General features: G+C 46.5%; 2 protein-coding genes across 8 annotated transcripts in view; one reads left to right on the top strand and one right to left on the bottom strand.

Annotated features, from left to right (window-relative positions):
- The window catches only part of GSG1 (germ cell associated 1), a 123901-nt gene that overhangs the window by 57142 nt on the left and 45598 nt on the right, over positions 1–21161 (bottom strand). For 3 of the 6 annotated variants that reach the window (XM_080971262.1, XM_080971259.1, XM_080971261.1), the window contains one exon: positions 6166–6259. The exons of 1 other annotated variant lie outside the window; for it this stretch is intronic. The gene's annotated coding sequence lies outside the window, so the exon portion shown is untranslated. Of the gene's footprint in view, positions 1–4260; positions 4280–6165; positions 6301–21161 lie in introns of those variants that run through there. 2 more of the 6 variants (XM_080971260.1, XM_080971263.1) reach the window with 2 other exon arrangements.
- The window catches only part of EMP1 (epithelial membrane protein 1), a 30046-nt gene continuing 15321 nt past the window's right edge, over positions 6437–21161 (top strand). Inside the window, exon 1 of one of the 2 annotated variants that reach the window (XM_080971290.1) lies at positions 6437–6588. The gene's annotated coding sequence lies outside the window, so the exon portion shown is untranslated. The remainder of the gene's footprint in view (positions 6589–21161) is intronic. The other variant, XM_080971291.1, reaches the window with a different exon arrangement.

Raw genomic sequence — 21161 nt, 5'->3', positions numbered from 1 at the left:
GGGCATGATGGCCTTTGTCTCCCTGGCAGTATCCCAACAACAGGTTATGGGCCCAGATTCATGGCACTTACAGGAGAGTAAGACTGCGACAGACTGCAGAGGTATGTGGAGAAAAGTAAGGCTTTTCTGTTGCTGCGGCAGAGCAGAGACTTTGATGTCCGGCTGGCTAATTAGCTTGGGAGCTGAGCCAAAGAGGCTTCGTGATTTATGGGCTGCCAAGATAAGGTGTTTTTGAAGGCATAAAGGCTCACGGCTCAAGTAAAAACCTGGGATGGAGTTTTTACAAGCCTCAGATGCTCCTCAGTGCCCAAAGTTAAATCGGCACAATTATGAGACCTGGGCAGTGTGGTGTGAGAGCTTGCTTCGTCAGTTTGGAATGTGGCATACTGTGTGTGAAGCCCCTCCAGTTCCTCTGACAGATAGATGGAGGGCCCAAGATTCAAAGGCCATAGACGTAATAGTCTTGTCCGTCTCTCTGGAGGAAATAACAACACTGGCTGGCAACACCACAGCATGTCAGATGTGGAATGCTTTGAAAGTAGCCCATCTGCCGGTCATCCCAGCCCAGAGTTTGACTGTGTCGGAGGTCCTGGCTGTTTCCCAGAATACGAGTGAATGCAGGGGTGCCGAGGGCACCGGTTGCAAGCTGCAGGGGGAGCTGACTGTGATGTCATCCCAGGCAGCATTCCAGACTCCAGGGGGAGCCAAGGAGTTGGCAGCTGAGAGCTCTGTTTCTCATGAGAGCCAAGGTCATCCTCACAGATACCGGAAGGCCAGAAGTAAACAGAGGAAGAAGCCTGCAGGTGGCCCGAAGCAGAAGGGGGGTGAAAAGCCCAAGCCAGGGAAAAACAAGGCTTTGTTTGCTGGCAATGCTTCACCAAAGGCTACAGGCAAGTTTGATGGCCAAGAGCAGGGGGGCAAGCAGCAGCCCAAGCCGGTGGAAGACAAGGTTTTGCTTGCTGGAAAAGCTACTCCAAAGGCCAAAGCCAGATTTGTTGTGGATTCTGGCGCATCAAGGCACATTGCCAACAACAAGCGTCTGTTTATCTCCTTCACGCCTCAAGATGGAGAGATCCACCAGGCTGATGGAAAGACGTTGTGAATCTCAGGAGAGGGGACTGTGAGACTGGCAAGTCTGCACACTACCATCAGAGATGTACTTTATGTTCCAGATTCTGCAGACAATTTGCTCAGTGTCCCACAGCTGACTGGGCGTGGCTTTGAGATTTCCTTCAAGAGGAGCGTCTGTGTCATCAGGAAAGGCAAAGAGGACATTTTGCATGCAAAGTTTATAGATGGTTTATTCTGTATAACTTATGATGACAATGCTGTTGCTGTGTCTAATGTTGATTCTTGTTGTGTTGCACAAACTAACAAAGTTCTTCATGCAGGATGCATTCACTAGGCGCACAGAAGATTTGGTCACATGTCTTGGCAGGCACTGGCCAAGATGCCTGAATTGGTTCAGGGTTTGAACATCAAGCCCTGTAAGTTTCACATGAAATGTGTATCTTGTGCAGAAAACAAGGTGAAGGTTGCTCCAAAAGGCAAGGAGTCTAGCAGGCAGGCTTCCAAACCCTACCAGCTAGTCCACGCAGACCTGGTTGGTCCACTTGCGCCCTCTTTGGGTGGAGCAAGGTACTTCATGGTTCTAATTGATTCTTTTTCCAGGTACATTCATGTGTTTATGCTCGAGCAGAAATCGCAAGCGATTCCTAGGTTCAAGGCATTCTGTGCTTGGTTGGAGAATGTTCACAGTATTGGCTGTCTCTTTACTGATCGGGGCAGGGAGTTCACTTCTCAGCAGTTTGAAGCTTTCCTGACTGAGAAGGGAATCCAGCATGACCTCTCAACGCCTAGATCGCCATGGATGAATGGACTTGCTGAGCGAGCAAACCAGACTTTGCTTCAAGGCCTAAAAACCTTGTTGCATGATGCCAATCTCCCTGAGAAGTTTTGGGGGGAGTCTCTGAACACGTTCGCTTATTCCTATAACAGGAGACTGTCATCACCTATTGGTTGTACTCCCTATGAGAAGATGTTTGGTAAGAAACCTTACGTCAAGCACATGAGAATCTTTGGTTCTGACATGTGAGTACACACCCCACAGAGCAACAAGCTTGGAAAGCGTGGGGCACATGGTTTGTTCATGGGGTACGAAAAAGGTGCATACAGGGTATGGATGACTGACTCTAAGTCCATTAAGTTCACAAAGAGTGTTGAGTACAATCCTAAGTGGGGGGGAAATGTGGGAATTTTCCAGAGTTACCCAGAGGAAGATGAAGATGATGTGAAAAAAGCAGATAATGTTGAGGTAAAAGAGGAAGCTGAGGATGATGATGATGATGATCAGAGTTCGGATTCCAGCTCAGTGGGCGGCGCTGCTGCTGGTGTCAGTGACAGTGATGACTCAGCAGACTACAAGAGCACAAAGGCCTCAGTCAGACCATCTGATGCGTCTGACAATGAACTGGAAGAACCACTGTTCACCATTGGTCACTTTTCTCCTAAGAAGGAGGAGATGAGTGAAGAAGACTTGCATCTAGTACGCAGATCTGAAAAGGCGACAAAAGGCAAACCTCCAAAGAGATTTGCTGATGAGTTTGCTAAGACAGCAACTGCTGTTCTTAGTAGCTCAGAGAAGGTGTGGGAACCTTCAAGCTTCAAAGAGGTTCAGGAGTTAACCTCTAAAGATGCTGAGCCTTGGCTTAATGCCATGAAGGCTGAAGTTGATTCCTTGAATAGGAACCAAACTTGGGAGCTGGTACCGGTAGTCCCAGGAATGAGACTGGTTGGCAGCAAATGGGTCTTCAAGGCCAAGACAGACCAGAATGGCAAGGTAGTCAGACACAAAGCCAGATTGGTTGCCAGAGGTTTTTCACAGGTACCAGGACAGGATTACCACGAGACCTACTCATCCACCGTCAAGTATGAGAGCATTCGGCTAATGCTCAAAATTGCTGCAGAGGAGAAACTGCATGTTTCCCATCATGACATTAATACAGCTTTTTTTGTACGGGGTTTTGGGGGAGGAGCTGTATATGCTTCCACCTGATGGAATGCAGGTACAGAAGGGAATGGTCTGCAAACTTCGGAAATCCTTATATGGTCTCAAGCAGAACGCCAGGTGTTGGAACACAAAACTCACTGAGACATTGCTTTCTCTAGGTTTTCACCAGGGCAAAGCTGATCCATGTGTGTTTGTCAAGGAGGAGGGGCAAAACAAACTGTATTGTTTATGTTTTGTTGATGATCTTCTGATGTTTTGGAAGAATCAGGCTTTGTACCAAAGCACCCTAGCTCAGCTGAAGGAGCACTTTGACATGAAGGATCTTGGTGAGGTGTCCAACTATCTTTCTCTGCAGGTGGAGAGGGACCAAGCAGGTAATTTTCTGGTACACCAAACACAGAAAATTGCTGATGTATTAACCAGGTTGAATTTGGTTGATGCAAACCCAGCAGACACACCGATGGTGACAGGTTACCAGGTAGATAGTACTGCTGAAGCGTTTTCTGACACTACGCTGTACAGATGCATTCTAGGCAAGTTGAATTTCATTGCTAGATGCTCAAGGCCTGACACAGCTGTAAGCACTAACCTGCTTAGCAGACATGCTAACAATCCTACTGTTCAGGATTGGAAGGCTCTGAAGCGCATAGCCCGCTATTTGAAAGGGACTTTGCACTACAGGCTGAGGTTCACCAGTCAGAAGACTGGAGGTCTTGAAATCTTTGCAGATGCTAGTTTTGGAAGTGACACCACGGATGGTACAAGCACTTCTGGAGTATGCTACATGTACAACCACTGTCTGTTTGACTGGCTGTGCAAGAAGCAGACAACAGTAAGCCTAAGTTCCTGTGAAGCAGAACTCAATGCTCTGTCATTTTCACTCATGGATTGTGAATGGTTGATGCAACTGTTTAAGGACATCAGAGTTTCTGTGAAATGTCCTATACAAGTGTATCAAGACAATAGATCCTGTTTGGCTTTGCTGAACTCAGAGAGTTGCAAGCAAAGAACCAAGTATCCCAACAGCCACCCCCTCCAACCATGCCTATATAATGCAACTCAATATAATGCTTGCATAATGCTGCAACTCAATATAATGCTTCGTGAATCCACCAGTGGACTGCAGCCAAAGAAAGTTTATGCGCCAATAAATTTGTTAGCCTTTGTTGTTTTTAGTTTCCACTTAATCAGACTTGCACATTCTTCCCCTTTAAGAGAGAAACTCTGAGATTTAAGGCTTGTCTCTTTACCTTTGTCCTACAAAATGTCATATTCTCCCTTTCAAAGTGTGGATTGTATCTTGACAAACAGTTTCCTGGTCAAGTTCGTCTGGTCGTTCATCCTCACCAGCCTCCTTCTCCTCCCGTTCACAACTGCACAGCAACCCAAGGCAGCCGCGATAATTCTCACTCACAGCAAAGGAACACCAGGGAAGAATTTATGGATGTTCTTCTGAGAAGGGCTAAAGCTACTGTACATCAATAATTTCTCTGCACATGCGCACACCCCAATCTCAACACGTGTTCCAGCATCATAAAAGGGACTTCTGGTGGACCAGAACAGTGGGCCAGAACAAGAAGCAGAAGAAATGCTTCCAGAAAAAAACAAGTATTTCTACTGAGGCACATTCAGTGCATAGTATAGCGTAAAATACCATGTATCAGATTTGGGGGGTGGGGAACATTTCCTTCTGGGCCAGCTTCTGAGAGATCTGCATGCCAGAGGCAAAGATGGGAGGGGCAAGAGATGCAAGTTTGTGTCATTATTTATTTATTTAAGTAATTGACGACTCGCCTTTCGCATGCATCTCACGACGATTTGCAAACATATCATAAATACATTTTTTAAAAAATGAAACAGTACCAAAAAACTAGGATAGCTTTAAAAACAAGACAAAATAAAGAGATGCAGAAATCTTGTCCAGCATGCGTTTTGTCCCGTGGGCTAATTTCTATGCTCTCTCATGCATCTGTCTCTGTCCTGCATCCTGACAAGCAAGGGTCTTTCTCAGAGTTCAAGGACACCTTTCCAGCCAAGCCAAAACACTCAAGAGTGTTTCGAAACAGGACAGGTGAGGGGCGTGGCCTGCAAGAAAGGAGTGTGCCTGTGAGGACTGCAATGTTGGGAGAGTCCCAAAGGCCAGATCTAGAGGCCTGGGGGACTACCCTCTGACCCATGGGTAGGCAAACTAAAGCCTGGGGGCTGGATCTGGCCCAATCGCCTTCTAAATCCGGCCCACAGCTGGTCCAGGAATCAGCATGTTTTTACATGAGTAGAATGTGTCCTTTTATTTAAAATGCATCTCTGGGTTATTTGTGGGGCATAGGAATTCGTTAGGGTTTTCAAAATATAGTCTGGCACCCACAAGGTCTGAAGGACAGTGGACTGCCCCCCTGCTGAAAAAGTTTGCTGACCCCTGCTCTGACCCCACACCCCTGGTGCAGTAGACTGGCAGCAAGGACAGCATTGCCTTCCCTGGTGCACACCTCCAAGATTCCAACTGCTAACCCCTGGAGACTCCTGGCTCCGCTCCTCACTCTCACGGCCGGTTTGCTTGCCCTCTCTGAGCCTGCAAGCAGTGACAAGAGTGAAGAGGTGAAGCGCCCCACTCCTCTTGCCTTATGCTGTCCCTCTGGGCAGTTCGGCATCCTGGGCCCAGTGGGAGAGGGCAGGGAAACTGTGAGAAGGTGAAGTGAGCCCGCTCAGAGTGGACAGTGGAATCGCTGGGGGCACCTTACTCAAGCCCCCTAACCTTGATGCAGCAAGGAATTAGCATTGTGCTGCAGGTGGCACGGAGTAGGCACTCCACGTGGAGACATCCAGGCCACAGAAACCAGTCCTCTGCCTGTGGGAGTGCCTTCAGGAGAATGCCACAATGGACACACCCTGCAGCGTTGGACAGCTTGGCATTCCAAGGAGTCAGAGTGCACTCCGTCCCCTTGTACTTCTTTCCTTGAACAGGCGACGTTCCTGGCATTGTGGCCAAGGAGGGTGGCGTCAGCTTAGTGACTCACGAGGACATCGCCACCCAATGTACCCAGGCAGCTGTTGGCCTGTTTGTTTATACTGGATGTATCCCCTTTGCATTGTTACCACATCTGTAACTATGTTTTTTTTATGGTTGGCAACCATTACTCAAGATTTACTAAACAGACCTGGCCAGGGTGTCTTCTCTCCGGTGACTCATCAGGCTTGAAGTCACTCCTTTCTGTAGCGTAGGCTGGGGTCCCCCTCCTCTTGCTGCTGCTCCTGTTGCATCAAGCCACAAAAGAGAGAGAGGGAGGGAGAGAGAGAGGCTTTGCAATAGCTGGGTCCCCGCCCAGAAACTTCTGGCTCACTGCCAAGCAAGCAGGGCGTAGTATATTTTTTTAAAAAAGAAAGAAATTTCATGAAAGCCAGACTGATTCATAGAAACTCTTCTAAAGCACAGTCAAAAAGACACCACCCATCCCAGCACACCAGCAGGGGAAACTTATAACCCTCGCCAGCCAGAGCACTCCCTTCACTGCAGCTCTGAGTTTCAAGGCAGCCGGAGTTCAAGAGCACAGCTCCTTCTGCAAAAGACCTCTTTCTCTAAGGTAAGGATGCTTCCCAACAGAACCTGACTGTGCCTTGTGGCTTTGCAATTTTGTCTTGTTTGGAGCTAGCACCTGCCTGTCTTTCCTCTCCTCCACTTTCGGGCTCACAAAGTTTCAGAGAGTTTGGAGAGGGGGACAGGCTGTCCTTGATTTTAATGCACTCGCCCTGTTGCTGTTTAATTCATTTGGAAGACCCCAGTCCAGCAACGTTTCTTGCTGGCGTCCCAGACACTGTATGCAGGCTGCATTCCTTGCAACAATTAGAATATGGGGGTTCACTTAGAAGAGGGAAATGGAACGAAGTGCCTAATGGGTGACTGTTGCAGAGAGGGGAATTGCTACATTCCTGTATTGTGACACGCATGCATTTGCAAACCTTGCGGGCAGGAGAAAGTCAAAATCTAAAGAAAAGTCAACTGAAGGAAGGGCTGACACTTGCCACAAGGATGACCACAATTCAGGTACTCTGGAAGAAACGGGCACAATCCGTTTGTTCCAGAGTAACTGACTCTGCTCAATATATTGTCCCTGCACTGTGTACAGTGAGTCTTCTTCTATTGCATTAGCAGGTCTGGTCTGTGACACTTGGGTCCCCTCCCAAGCCCTCATAGTTAGAAGGATTTAACTTGAGCTGGGAAGATTCCCAGCTAGCAAGAATGATGTTGAATACGCCCTTTCAGTTGGAAAAGTAACAATGGTTTTTAAAGTGGGGGCGGTTATTTGAAGTGGGGTGGATCTACACAGTTTGGAGTGTCTTAACAGGTTGTAAGCTATTGGGCTGGGTGTGGAACTGGAACACATAGCTTAGCGTGCCTTCCTTTCCCCAGAATTTCCTCTGGGGAAGGAAATCCTTTAAGGGCGATCCCTTAATAAACTTATATTGCATTGATTGGACTTAAAGAGTGAATTAGCTAATGGGCACAACAAGTGCATTGTTTGAGTGTAGATTGTGCCATTCACACGCAGTGTTTTGCAACGCAGATGGCATCATTGTCACGAGCAATTTCTACATGCCTCTTGGTGCTCCTGCCAAGTATCACCTGTGCAGAGTGATATTTAACTGGCAAATGTTATTAAATGCTTTGCACCCAAGGCAGTTAAGCACTTGTGGACCTTCAAATAGAGGGATCTTCCACTGAGGTCAGTGCTTTGCTGCATTCCAGTAGTGGATCAAACAAGAAAACATTTCAAGGATTATATTACAGTTCCCCAGCTCCATCTGCTCAGAAGTAGGTCTCACCATGGCCATTTGGTCTTACTTAGGTAAATATGCATAGGGCTGCAACTTTATACTCACCTGTCAAAAAGGCCTCTGGTTATATAGCAGCATTATAGATCTTTATTTATTTTTTAATGAAAGATTATATATATGTAACTGAAGTGGCGGTGGAGGAAAGATTTTGTTTGAATCGACTTGCACACTGCCTGAAGGAATGCAGCTTTCCCTAGGTGTGGCCCATTTCAACATGTTTCCAGGCAGGGGAGGGTTCTCTCTCCTCGCACAGACAATGAAGGGAACAAAACTCCATTTGGAGGAAGAGATGACTCAGTTTGCCCCCAGTACAAACCAAGCTGGCCCTGTTAAGTATTCCCTCCAGCAGTCCCATCCAAGTACCTGGAATGATCCAAACTTTGCCTCCAGATTCATCTCATGCTGCTAGCAAAATATATATATATATAAATATAAATGCCCAAGAGGTGGAATGGGCAAGGCCCATTAAGCTCATGCTTAAACGTAGATTGCTTCCAGATAACACGGCACTGCAGAACCCCCTAATTAAACGGGCAATTATTTAAACTTTCATGATAATGGTCCACAATATCCTTGGCATATGCTTAGCCTTTAGCATGAATATTTCACTAATGCTCGGGATCAGCCATGTTGTGCTAGCTAAGGCATGCCCACCGAGTAAGAATTAGGACTTCTGCTTTGAAGACCTAGAGGTGCATCACGTCCTGTGGGTTGCATTCCAAATAGAATGCTTTTCTTTGTGCATGATGCCTTTGATCTTCTCTTGTGCACATTTGCGCTATTAAAAACAAATATATGTGTGAATGATAGCTGGTGCTGGTTTTATGTTTGCATTAGCAGGTGTGGATGACGCAAAAGGCCCTTCTGGGCTCACGTGTGGAGAAAAACCGCACCTTTGCTTTTTAACTCCATTGGAAGGGTAGGGAACTTCCACCATGGGCCAAAGAAGGCCAATGGAGTCAAAGTTGGGAAGGCTCATAGACAAATAAGTGGGGCAAATGTTTCAGAGCTTTCTTCCCCCATCCCACCTCACCCCATATGTTTAAAGCAAGGCTTGTTGAGTGCTAGATGGACTTCAAGAACAGGAGAGATTCTCTCACAAGCCAGGAAATCGTCCCCCAGTTGGATCATGTTGCAGATGCATCATGTGCAGTGCGCCCATGATTTTTGGGCTGTGTGCTGCACATGCAATGCCATGTGACGGAGGGCTTTGTGTGGTCATGAAAGCTGTGGTTGGGCTGAGAACCATTCTGGAATGTTTCAGGTGACTCAGCCTGTGGTGTGTAGGAGGGGAAGAGAAGATGGTGCTTGCTCAAGGAACCTCACATGGCAGGGAGAGGGACCCACCAAATCTGCTGCCTTGCCTGCCACTTAGCCACAGCCCTGTTGGATCAATCAAAGGTCCATCTATTCCAGCATCTGGTTCCCACCAGTGGATAGTCTGAGATACCTCTGGGAAGCCCATAAACAGCACAGGAAGGCAAGGGTTTTGTTGTCGTTGTCTCTTCCCAGCATCTGGTATTCATTTTGCAGAGATACTGCATCTGAACATGGAGCTTCCACTTATTGCTCGTGGCCAATAGCCATTGATATGAAATGACAACTATCATTATTAGTCAACCAGATCCCACAAGCAATTATCATAAGGCATCAGTCCTGTTAGTTGCCCTCAGCTAACTGGCAATCTAAACCTTCCTCATTAGCTTATGTGCTTGTTAAGGTCTTCACCAGTGTGGAACCTACTGCCAAAGGCAAGTGGCGGCTCTGGAAAAGGCTTTCTCTGTGGTGGCCCCCCAGTGCTGGAATGCGCTCCCCAGGGCTGCTTGTCTGGCATCTAGGATGATAAGTTACAGGTACGACTAGATCAAGAACTTAAAAGGAAAATTGGCCAGGCTTTCCCCCTCGCTGGTAAATAAATAAAAAGCGGGGGGGGGGGGGAGAAAAATATGATCCTAACTATTTTATAGTTTCTCTTTTTACTTTATTTCAATATTAATGCTGCTTTATTTTAATATTAAAGGCTGGTATTTGTTTTAGTGACATTTTAATTGATTCTCTGAAACATTTAAATGTAAACATGGAATATAATTTTTAGACAAATAAACCTTTTTTATAGGTTCTCTGTACTCATTCCATGCAGTTTATTTCTAAAAAGAAATCCATAATTTATGTTTCTGTTCCTGGCATTTCAAAAGTAGGATGGGATAAAATCTTATCACCAGCCTTGGAGTGCTGGGGTATGGCCTGAAGACATGTGAGACCACCACCTCACTGAAGCTAAGCAGGTTTAGGTCTGGTCAGCGCCTGGATGGGTGACGACTTGGCAACCCCCATATACCGTATGTCACCTTGGGCTGCATGATGCCAGAGGGGTAGGATAAAGAGGAAGAAGAAATACAAGAGCACAAGTGTAGATCTGGGTTCATACTTGGCTCTCTAACTTGACTGCATTTTATGAAAGCGGGGCAGAGGCTATGCTTTTGAAAGAAATGAAAGGCTTCTTTCTTGGTGTCTTGAGAGGAGATTCAATGAGTACAAAACTTGGTGCAACTGATTAGGAGCAAGGCACAGCAGAAATATGACTTCCTCAAACTGTACTATGGATAAGGAGAAGGTACTTGAGCTCCACATCTGAGCACTCCACCAACACCCAGCAAGCTCAAGCCATTAGCATTGTATGCCCTTGACTCTTCCTGGAAACAAGTGAATGCAGGATCACAACCCTTCTGTAAGAGATGCAGCCTTCCAAAGCCTACTTGAAATGTTCTGTATAATGTCTGTCTGGAATACGTCCTTGAAGTCTAAAAATGCCTCATTTCCCTGATGGAAGACAGCGTGCGTTGTCTGAGAATGTGTGGAACTAGCCTGCTAGGTGACATTTACATTGGTTGCCCTGCCCACTTTTGTCTCTTTCCTCGCCCACCACTGCCATGCAGCTCTCAGGTGTTTCAGGTAGGACTGTTACAACTTTAGCACTCGATTGCAGCCAACAGACTTGCTTGGTTCTGGGGGTAGGTGTCGTGCCCATGAAGGTTTTCCCAGATTGCAAATCTGCCCATGTCTTATGTGACATCAAGACATATACCTCTGAATCCATTTGTGTGTTTGTGTGTGTGTGTGTGCAAATGTCTGTAGCCCAGGTCATCCTATTACCTTCAAGAAAATGGCAAAAGCATCTTTAACTTTGGTTTAGTTTTCCTAGTTGGCAGTGAGGGAAGGAGAGAGATTTCCAGCAAATCAAAATAGCTTCAGCCATGACCACACCCTTTGTTGTGAGGGGGAAGAATCACCATCGGATAAGGGCTGTTTGGGAGGGGCATGTTTTAATTGACTAAAAACATTTGCATCAGGATGGATCTGTATTTTTATGCAAACTGACCAGCCTAACATATGGATCTCCAAATTGTGTAATGAAATCTGTGGCTAAAAAAAAAAATGTACTAAGGTATGCGAAAGGAAAATGTAATTTAGGGTAAGAGGCTTAGGAACGTGTACATTGCAATACAAATGTGTATTTAAATGGGGTTTACAATGCTCTAAAACAGGTGTTTCAAACATTTCAAAATATGTGTTTAAATATGAAAGGGATACATTTTCGTATGTGGTATTTGAAAAGAAGAAATTCATGGGTTAATGTGGACACAGAGCAGAATGAACACATGTGATACAGCAAAAGACTGATCTGTCTGCCCCTAAGCTTGCATGGGCTTTTCTTTTAAATCAAAAACGGGAGAATGTGGACTCATAGTTCCAGCCGGACACACCCTATTCCCCCCCCTTCAAGACCTCTTTATTACTCTTGGGAGTCCTCTGTGGTGAGCACATGGGCTGGCTGGACTGACACACCCGGGGATAAAAGAGAGCAGAGTGCAGGCACATTTTTTCCATCTTACAGAGTCAGGTCAGAGTCTGAGAAGTGCTAAAAGGCAAAATGCTGGCATCCAATGTCCATGGGTGTGATGTGTCAGGGCTGTGGTCTTTCTAAGGAGAAGGGGCAGGAACCTATAGGAAGGGAGATGAAGTGGCAGCGAGGGGAAAGGAGACCAAAGAGCAAAGAACTGGAGGACCCTAGCCAGGAACACAGAGTGTCCCAGGAGTGGAAGAAGCTTAACTGGCTACTTTTGCAGTTACAGTACATCCGCTCTGAAACTAGTTATATCTGTTGCAGGCACATATTGAGGGTTACTTTGTGTGCATTAGCTACCTCTCTGGGCATTCTCCAGCAACCTCTTGTACTCGTAAATCACCTCTTGCAATTTCATTCCCACCCGTCCCATCTTTACAATATATCTTTTCAATCAAAATGGGGATTTTAAAACTTGAGTTGGAAATGGAACCAGAAGGTGGCAATCCTCCTGGATGCTTTAGGATAATAGGAAACGGACTTATACAGAGTCAGACCATTGGTCCTACTAGTGCAATATTGTCTACACCAGTGTTTCCAAAACTTGGGTCTCCGGCTGTTTTTGGACTACAAGTCCCATCATCCCTGACCACTGGTCTTGCTAGCTAGGGATGATGGGAGTTGTAGTCCAAAAACAGCCAGTGACCCAAGTTTGGGAAACACTGGTTTACACGGACTTGCAGAAGCTTTTCCTAGATCTTGGTTAAGAAACGTTTTGTAAGCAAGGACTGCCTGAAACCCCGGAGAGCTGCTGCCAGTCTGTGTAGATAATTCAGAGCTAGAGGTACCAGTGGTCTGACTCAGTATAAGGCAGCTTTCTATGGTTTCCAGCCCTACCTGGAGATGCCAGGAACCTGAGACCTTTTGCCTTGAAATCACGTGCCCTGAGCCTGGCTTTCAAAATTACAGAGCTGTGATCTTCTGCCTGTGTTGCTGAACCAAACACCCCAGGGGAAAGTCAAGCTAGGGCATCTCTCTATGGACAAGTCAAGCTAGGGCATTTCTCAGGCCACTGTTGAGATTTGCAAACAGCAGCCAGAGGATTTCCAACTTTGCAACTGGCATTTTCAGCTGTGCCTTTGACAGCTGCTGGATGTTCAGCAATTATCAGGTTTTCATGGCATAAGGAGAAATATTGTCACCTGCTAATTACTGCATATCAAGGCACTCTTAAAGCAGGCTTCGTTGCAGGCAGCATCAATAAATTCAATGCAAGACATTATTATTATTATTATTATTATTATTATTATTATTATTATTTATTATTATTATTATTCTCAGCTTTATTTTTATTTCAGGCTGTTGACTGTGTTGGGCATAAATATTGGTATACATTTTAAAAAAGACAGACTAGTAACTGTTTTTGAGGACTAGTAGCTTTGCAAGGCTATCTGAAAGGTAAAACTGCAGGAGTCTGGTTTAGAAATTGGCAACCCTAAGCAGAAGCCAGGTGGCAGTTTTGATGAATCAGGAGAATAGTTTATTGCAGTCTTTGGAAATCTGCTCATATGTTATGACTTTTTTTTCATGAATCTTTTCCTGGTCTGCCTGAGAAAAATGAATCAAATCTGTTATGAAAACATACATGTTTTTGTTGCTCTGCCCCGGTCAAGTCAGAGGTGGAGTGTGTGCCTGTATTTGCATGCTTCAATCAGGCCAGTAGCCAAAAACCACATACCGTATTTTTTGCTCTATAAGACTCACTTTTTCTCTCCTAAAAAGTAAGGGGAAGTGTGTGTGCGTCTTATGGAGTGAATGCAGGCTGCGCAGCTATCCCAGAAGCCAGAACAGAAAGAGGGATCGCTGCTTTCACTGCGCAGCGATCCCTCTTGCTGTTCTGGCTTCTGGGATTCAGAATATATTTTTTTTTCTTATTTTCCTCCTCCAAAAACTAGGTGCGTCTTATTGTCTGGTTCGTCTTATAGAGCAAAAAATACGGTGATCTGTTTCCCATGAGCCTTCCTAAAACTACCAGAGATTGACTGCATTTCTCAATTATGACTTGAACCCACCATGTTTTTTCCTTCTTACGATTCTAATTCATGCCACCAGGGATAGCTCAGTCAGAGTTGTGGGTTCGAGCCCCACGTTGGGCAAAATATTCCTGCATTGTAGCGGGTTGGACTCGATGACCCTTGTGGTCCCTTCCAACGCTACCATTCAAGGAATTGATCTCTGCCCCATCTATGATTCTACAGTTCTATGATTTGCATAACAGCTTTCATTTTAAAGAAATTCCTGGGCAGTTTGCAGAACAATGAAAAACATCAATATATAATGCAATTACAATTTTAAAAGCCGCTGTCAATTAAGTAGCATTGCTATCAATTATAGAAGCCAGAAATTCCACGGACTGGTTTTTAACAGTGGGGGAAAGCTCAGGCAAAGAGATATGTTTTGATTTGTTGGCTGAAGCAACCCACGGTCAGTGCCCACCTGATCTAGAGACAGACATTCTGCAACTTTTTTCCTCCTTTCCCTTTCTTTTTTTCTTGCCAGAACCCCAAATCAATGAGATCCAACCAGATCAGTCAAACCTATAAAGGGTTTTGTTCTCTGGGCTGGAGGTGCTTCAACTTGCCTTTTTCGTGAAGGGATGTATGGATATGTCACCAAAGGAGCATAGGCCTCTCATGCTTCCTTGCAAAGTGTGGGCTCGAGCGCAGCATCTATGAGGTGCAGCCCTATCCTGAACACTTGGCCTAGGCCAGTCTGTAGGGGCCCATTGCCCTTCAGCACCCGGTCCCTGTCACAACGCAAACACATTTCACAGTTTCTCTGTCAACGCACTGTGAAAGTTTCAAGAGCTCTTGAAGCTTTCTAAGCATGCAATTGACTATTTAAACAAAAACAAAAAAACCCGAACCTGCAACACAGAGCCTTTGTTCATGCCTTGTGAGTGGCACATAAATGCAACTGGCACATAAAGGTGTTAGTGTGGGGGAGACACTTCATGCTTTTAAAGTGGGTTGTCTTTAAAGTGGGGAAAGACCTCTGGGTGGCATCCATTCATTGCTGCTGCTCCCGCCCCGCCTGCTCTGTGCTTCTGTTGCCCTTCCCTCTTTCCCCGCACAACTGGAGCCATGGCAGGGCGGGTGCAAAGAGGGAGGGAGGGAGGGAGGGAGAGAGAGAGAGAGAGAGAGAGAGAGAGAGAGAGAGAGAGAGAGATACAGTATCTTCCGCCAGCGGTTGCTCTTGGCTGCCTTCCAGGCCTCAGGCAGCTGCCTCTGCCCCTCCCTGCTGCCAAGAAAGCTTTGGAGTTTCTGCCGAGAGCCTCTCACACGGCTTAGTACTCTAGGGCTACCACCCCCAGCAAAAGCGATTTCCCAGCCCTTGCCTCTGCAGCGGAGATTCAGCCACTCTCCAAATGAATCACAGCCCCCGAGCTGGGAAAGCGAGAGACGTAGCTCATGTTTTCCACTCCTCCCCCTGCCACATGCGAGAGCAAAGCTCTTCCTCCAGTCTGCTGTTCAGAGACGGCGTGGCCCAGTCCTGTTAGGCAGGGCTTGCTCAATGGGGATTTCCACTCCTCCCCTTGGGAGGTTGTTGCATTGCTTTATGGGGTTTCCCTTCGAGGAAACCTCTCCCCAGAACCAGCTGACACATGTTCGGTTTGGCTAAGTCCCTCCACCCGTTTGCCCTGTGTGTTTGCATACTCCGGGGCAGCTAGCACCCACCCCACCCCGAAAGCTATTGCATGTTGTGTACACAGAGGGCCTATTCAGAAATCAAAAAGCCCTTAAGGGTGTACAAACAGACTCCCTCCCAGGGGATCTTCTTGTTGAAAGACTCAACTGGCCAGGTCAGCTTGAAGGGTCAAGTGTAATGGGACTGGAACTCTTTGATTTATGTAGCCAGTAGCAGCAGCAGCAGCAGCAGCAGCAGCAGCAGCAGCATCACAAACATGCATTTATTTATTTTTTAAGCATTTTAAAATGGGGCGCAGCCTCATGGCTCCAAGCAGCAGCTTTACAAAGATCTCAGCAACAGCCTAGTCAAACAGAGCTGCGAGGAGCTCTGTGATCATGCAGCGTAGTTCCTTTCCCACTTTCTGCCAGCATTTTTTTCAGATTAGCAGTGGGTTACATGGGCTGCTGAGATCCCAGCCCAGGGAACCCTCAAACTCCACAGCATTCTGAATAGAGATGAGCAATATTGGCTTCCCTCCGTTTCTCAGTTTTCCAACCTTAGGTTCAATTCTTCACATTTCCACATCCGTTTGCAAATGACGATCACTGCGCCCCAACAAATGAGTCAGTGGATGATGAGATCCTCATTCTGATTGAGGGTAACAATAACACTCATTTCCTTCCTGCTTGATGGCTGTGACTATTCAGGGTTTCCCAGACTTGGGTCTCTAGCTGTTTTTTTGGACTACAACTCCCATCATCCCTGACCACTGGTCCTGGTAGCAAAGGATGATGGGAGTTGAGGCCCCCAAACAGCTGGAGACCCACATTTGGGAAGCCTTGGACTATGCTTTCCTGCCACACAAAGTTGCATTCTAGCAGGATGCAGACTTATAGGTCCAGCTAGCTGATTTGCCCACCATTCCCATGCTGACTAAGAGTCATGGGAGTTGTAGTCCAAAGTATCTAGAGCACACCAGGTTGGAGAAGGCTGGTCTTCTGTGAGCAGAAGTGGCTCTTGGGTACCTGAGGCAAATAGACATCTTTCCCATCATCTTTGAACTGGAGATGCCAGGGCTTGAACTTGGGACATTCTGCACTAACTCAGTTGGTTAGATCATGGTGCTGATAATGCCAAGGTTGCTGGTTCGATCCTTGTATGGGACACCTGCATATTCCTGCATTGTAGCGGGTTGGACTAGATGATCCTCAGGGTCCCTTCCAACTCTACAAATCTATGATTCTATGCATGCAAAGCAGGTATTCTTCTTCTGGGTTACAACCCTCCCTCTTTATTTCTCACACCAGCAATGGTAACGTGCTTTCGCCTGGAACAAAGCAGCAAAAGCAGGTCAGAATCCCTCTGCTCGTGCGCTGAGTTACTGAAGCCCCTGCTCACAATGCCCTTTCCCCAAGACATGAGGAGAAAATGACATAAGTGACACTCACCTCTTTCCTTCCTCCTGTTAGCAGATGGTTGGCGGTGTGAGCTTAAATGACCCAAGAACCCTTGATGCAATTGTGCTGATTGCGAGATGAATGAGATGCTTTATTGAGGGAGGCACTCGGTACTTGGCATGTCACAAATCTCACCATGTATTGTCCTCTCGCTTTTGATTCATCACTTTAATTTCAAAATGTCCCAGCGCTTGATTTAAGCCACTATTACCTCTATTACTCACCCTGTGAATCGGAGCTAACTTTCAAACTAGTGCATCTTCCAAATTTTGGGTGGGGTGGGATGAAGCCCATTGCCAGAGGAGGAAAGCTACTCCCAAACCCTTTTTCTGGGATGTGGGCCTCTCTTGCCCCTATTCTCCTTCTAGGTTGCACATTACAGACACCTAGAGGCCTTGAGCTAAGTCAACCCCCCAACCAGACCTCCTCTCTCCCTCCCCCTTCTCTTTTCTCTGTGCCCCTCCACAAGCATCCACTCAATGGATGGTCTCCCCCTCCTAGTCTCTGGAAGCCTCCCAACTGTCCCTGTTTCATGGAAAGGATTTGATCACACTCTAGAAATGTAGGTTTGCATTGTTAAAGCGGATTCAAGCACTCCGTCACAACAGACAGGAAAGTGATGATGGAAAAACGCACTGAAAAATGTGGGAAGGAGGAAATGAGTAACGGAGAGGCATATATAAGCACTCTGCAAGCAAATCAGGATGAACGATCCTTGTCATAATGGCCACACAAACAAATCAGAACAAATGTTTGAATAAAGATTAAATGTAACCACTGTGCAAACAAATGAGGATGAAAGGTCATCTCTTCCAGCCAATCTTTTTCTCTTCTATCTCTTTCTGTCACTCCTTTTCTTCCATTTTTCTTCTGCCCACCCCTTTTCCCTCTCCTCTCTCCTGCTTCTTTCTCTCTTTCTGTGTGTATTATGGGAGGGGTGGGTGTCCTGTTGCCTGAGATGGAGGAAGGAGACTGCATGGCTGGTTACTATACAGGTGAGATGTGGGAAGTGGCGACTGAGAAACCACTTTGCATCACACGAGCCCTGCCAGGTTTGGGAGAACTGTGCCTCCACATCCACCCTCTGCCCACAGATCCTTGAGCATGCTGCACGCCCTCACAATGCAACAAATTCTTCCATACTCCACCATTTGCATTGGTTGTAAAGGCAGCAGGCTAACAGGGGAAACCTTCTGTTTGGGCAACATCTTTGCTTCCCTACTAGGGACTCTGACAAAGGGATTTGAAAACTTGCTTTGCACCACTGTGGCTTTGTCCTCTCCCACCCTTTGTATCATCACAAGCTGGGGGGAAAGGTCTGAACCACCTGGTGAGCTGATTGTCATTCACTTCAGTTGGGACGACCCAGTATAATAAATTTGAGAATCCTGTTCTAAGAGGAATTCAGCACAACCCAAGCAACTTCCACCCTGAAGGCTCCATGTCCAAGAACATTCATAGCTCTGCAAGACTTCCCCTGGCCTTTCCCTACCCCACTCAAAGTTCCTTGCATATTTCATCACACACCGTCAAAAGCCTTTTCACCGCTTTGAACCATCGCATCAACTGCACTCTCACTCTCCCTTGTGCCTGTCCCTGAGTAGTTGATGATCCAACCAGTAAACAATTGAAGAAGGTCCCTCCACCCTCCCATGTCGTCTCCCTTCACCACAGCGCTATTGATGTGGCAGCTGCGGCGGCAGCAACTGCATCCTGTATGAGGGGAAAGAGCACGTGCAGAAAATCCCAGGCTCAGTCCCTTGCATCTCTAGTTAAAAGGCAGAGATGGGGAACCCATAGCCCTACAGATCTTGTTGGACTACAGTCTCCATCAGCCCCAGCCAGCATGGTCAATGGTCAGGAAAGATGGGAGTTGCAGTCCACCTACATCTGGGGAGTTGCAGGTGTTGGAAGTTGTGGGAATGCAACTCAGCTTGCATTAAGAGTGATCAGATTTGCATGGAGAGATGGTAGATAAAGAGAAGTACCTCCAAACTTCCTAGACTGTCTTTCTAACCCAACTTGTACTTACATTTCCTATATTTCTCTACTGCTATTCTTGAAGTTGCTTGATGGTGGGAGTTGTAGTCCACGCACACCTGGAGAGTCACAGGCTCCACATTTCTGAATGAGGAGGTTTTAAGTACATAAAAACATCCCTGTTGGATCAGGCCAGTGGACCATCTAGCCCAGCATCCTGTTCTCACAGTGGCCAACCAGATGCTTATAGGAAGATCCTGCAAACAGGACCTGAGTCCAAGAGCACTCTCCTCCAGCCATTTCCAGCAACTGGTATTCAATGTCATTCTGCCTCTGACAATAGAGGTAGAAGATAGGAAAGAGTCCTGAATGAGACCTCAGAGAGCTGCTGCCTGTCAGAGTGGGCAGCACTGGGTCAGATCAACAAAAAGTCCGCCTTGGTATAAGGCAGCTTTGTACCTTTCCCATGAGTGAGGTTTAAGGACATGAGTTTGGTCAACCACCGTACGAATCTGCATTCCTCTCCGGCAGCCCTTCATCTGATAGAGGATCTAAATGCAAGCGTTCTCCTCTGACCCTTGACTGCAATCTTCCAGCCTGACATCCTGCATAACATGAATGAGTTCATTGTCCCAAGTGATATTGTGACAGGGGGGCCTCACCTTTTCTGCATTCCAGGCCGGAGCTGCAGACGCTGATCTTCTCGCTTGACAGAACAGCAGGAGTCAGGGTGACTTCTTGTTTGCTCAGAGGCATGCAAAGTGTTTGTTTCTTGCAGCAGGGTGAGGCCACAATAAAATATCACAGGCATGTGTGGTGCGTTGTGTGCATATTTCCTCCCACCTCACTGCAGGTGCAGTTGATCTTTAGCAAGCATTTACTAGATTGAAATCTCGCCCTGACATTTCCAGGGCTTCTCCCCTCCTTCACACCATCCCAACACAAACGACATGCCCAAAATCTGTCTTTCAGTTAGCACTGTCCTGCTTACGTGTGTGTCATGCCACTTTAAAAAGTGATGGCTTCTCCCAAAGAATTCTGGGAACTGTAGTTTGTTAAAGGTGCTGAGAGTTGTTAGAAGGCAGCAGACAGAGGCAGCCTTCAACTCATAGAAAACTCATTACACTCTCTCTGATTCATCCTCTATCAGGATTACCTGAGCATGGTAAAGCAGCAATCAGTCAAGACATCAAAACCCTAGAATTTCCAGGCAAAAACAGAAAAGAAGCACTTTGGTGTGGTAAGCTGTTTATTAGGAAACAACCAACTATAAGCAAACAAACACAAATTGGGTGTGGGTGTGTGAATAATTTAAATGTAGGTGTCGAAGAACAGCAGATCTATCCATTAAGCAAATCAGGAAATTTCTTGCCAAGAAGAAACCACTTTGGCATGTGGAACATCGCTATACTTTCTAGATAAGAAGTGGTGCTGGATATCCAACAAATAGCAGCAAACCATGAAATTGCCTGAGACGAGGGGTGCTCATGGAGTCTTATGGGGGCTTAATACTGTAAACGGGTCATTCAGATATTGCAAAAGAGTCGTTGGCAATAAGTGGCTTTTTAAAAACTTTTCCAATTTCTCGTTCAAAAGGTAAATCTGGGTTAAATGAGGAGGAAATGCAGACGACAACAATGTTGCATGGATGCTTCCAAAAGCGCACATGCATGTGGCACATTGATCCCATTGAAAAACACCCCTCTGGAAGCACCCAAGGACCCTGTGTGAGGTCAGAGGGACGCTCTTAGCTATGGCTGACTGATTGACAATACAAGGATGCCCCTGTAGTGAGACTTTATGGTGAGGAAGATTCTCTCACAGTCACCACAAGTCCACCTCTTATTGCAAAGCCTTCAATGGAATGCAGAGGTTTTTGTCTGGAAGGCTTCCTCACAGAGAGAAGAAAAGTGAAGTGGAAAGCTAAAGGCAAAGTGGAAGCAAGGATGAGGCCCTAGAGGGGTAAGAGGCAGCAGGAAAGGGTGAGGCTTGTGCACACCAGGAAATGTTTCATCTTGGACACCTTTAAGAGGGGGGTTGACAAATGCATGGAGGATTAGGCTACCAGTGGCTGCTAATCCTGGTGGCTGTGTTCTCCTGGGTCAGAAGCAGTATCTTTGAATACCAATTGCTGGGAATCACAAGCAGGAGAGTGCTGCCGTTCTCCTGTCTTGCTCAAAGGCTTCCCATAGGAATCTGTCTGTCCATTGTGAGACGCAGAATGCTGGATTAGCTGTGCCTTTGGTCAGATTCAGCAGGACCTTCCTTGTGATCACGGAAGGAATGCTTTGAGACAGAATTGAAAGGAGGAGAAACGCCTCCCTGCCCGGACCTGTGTGCAACTCATTTG

This window comes from Podarcis pityusensis (assembly GCF_964106645.2).
Source record: "Podarcis pityusensis genome assembly, chromosome: 10".
In the NCBI taxonomy this organism is placed as follows: Eukaryota; Metazoa; Chordata; class Lepidosauria; order Squamata; family Lacertidae; genus Podarcis; species Podarcis pityusensis.
The sequence above is the reverse complement of the archived record's forward strand: the minus strand, read 5'-3'. Positions and strand labels throughout refer to the sequence as shown.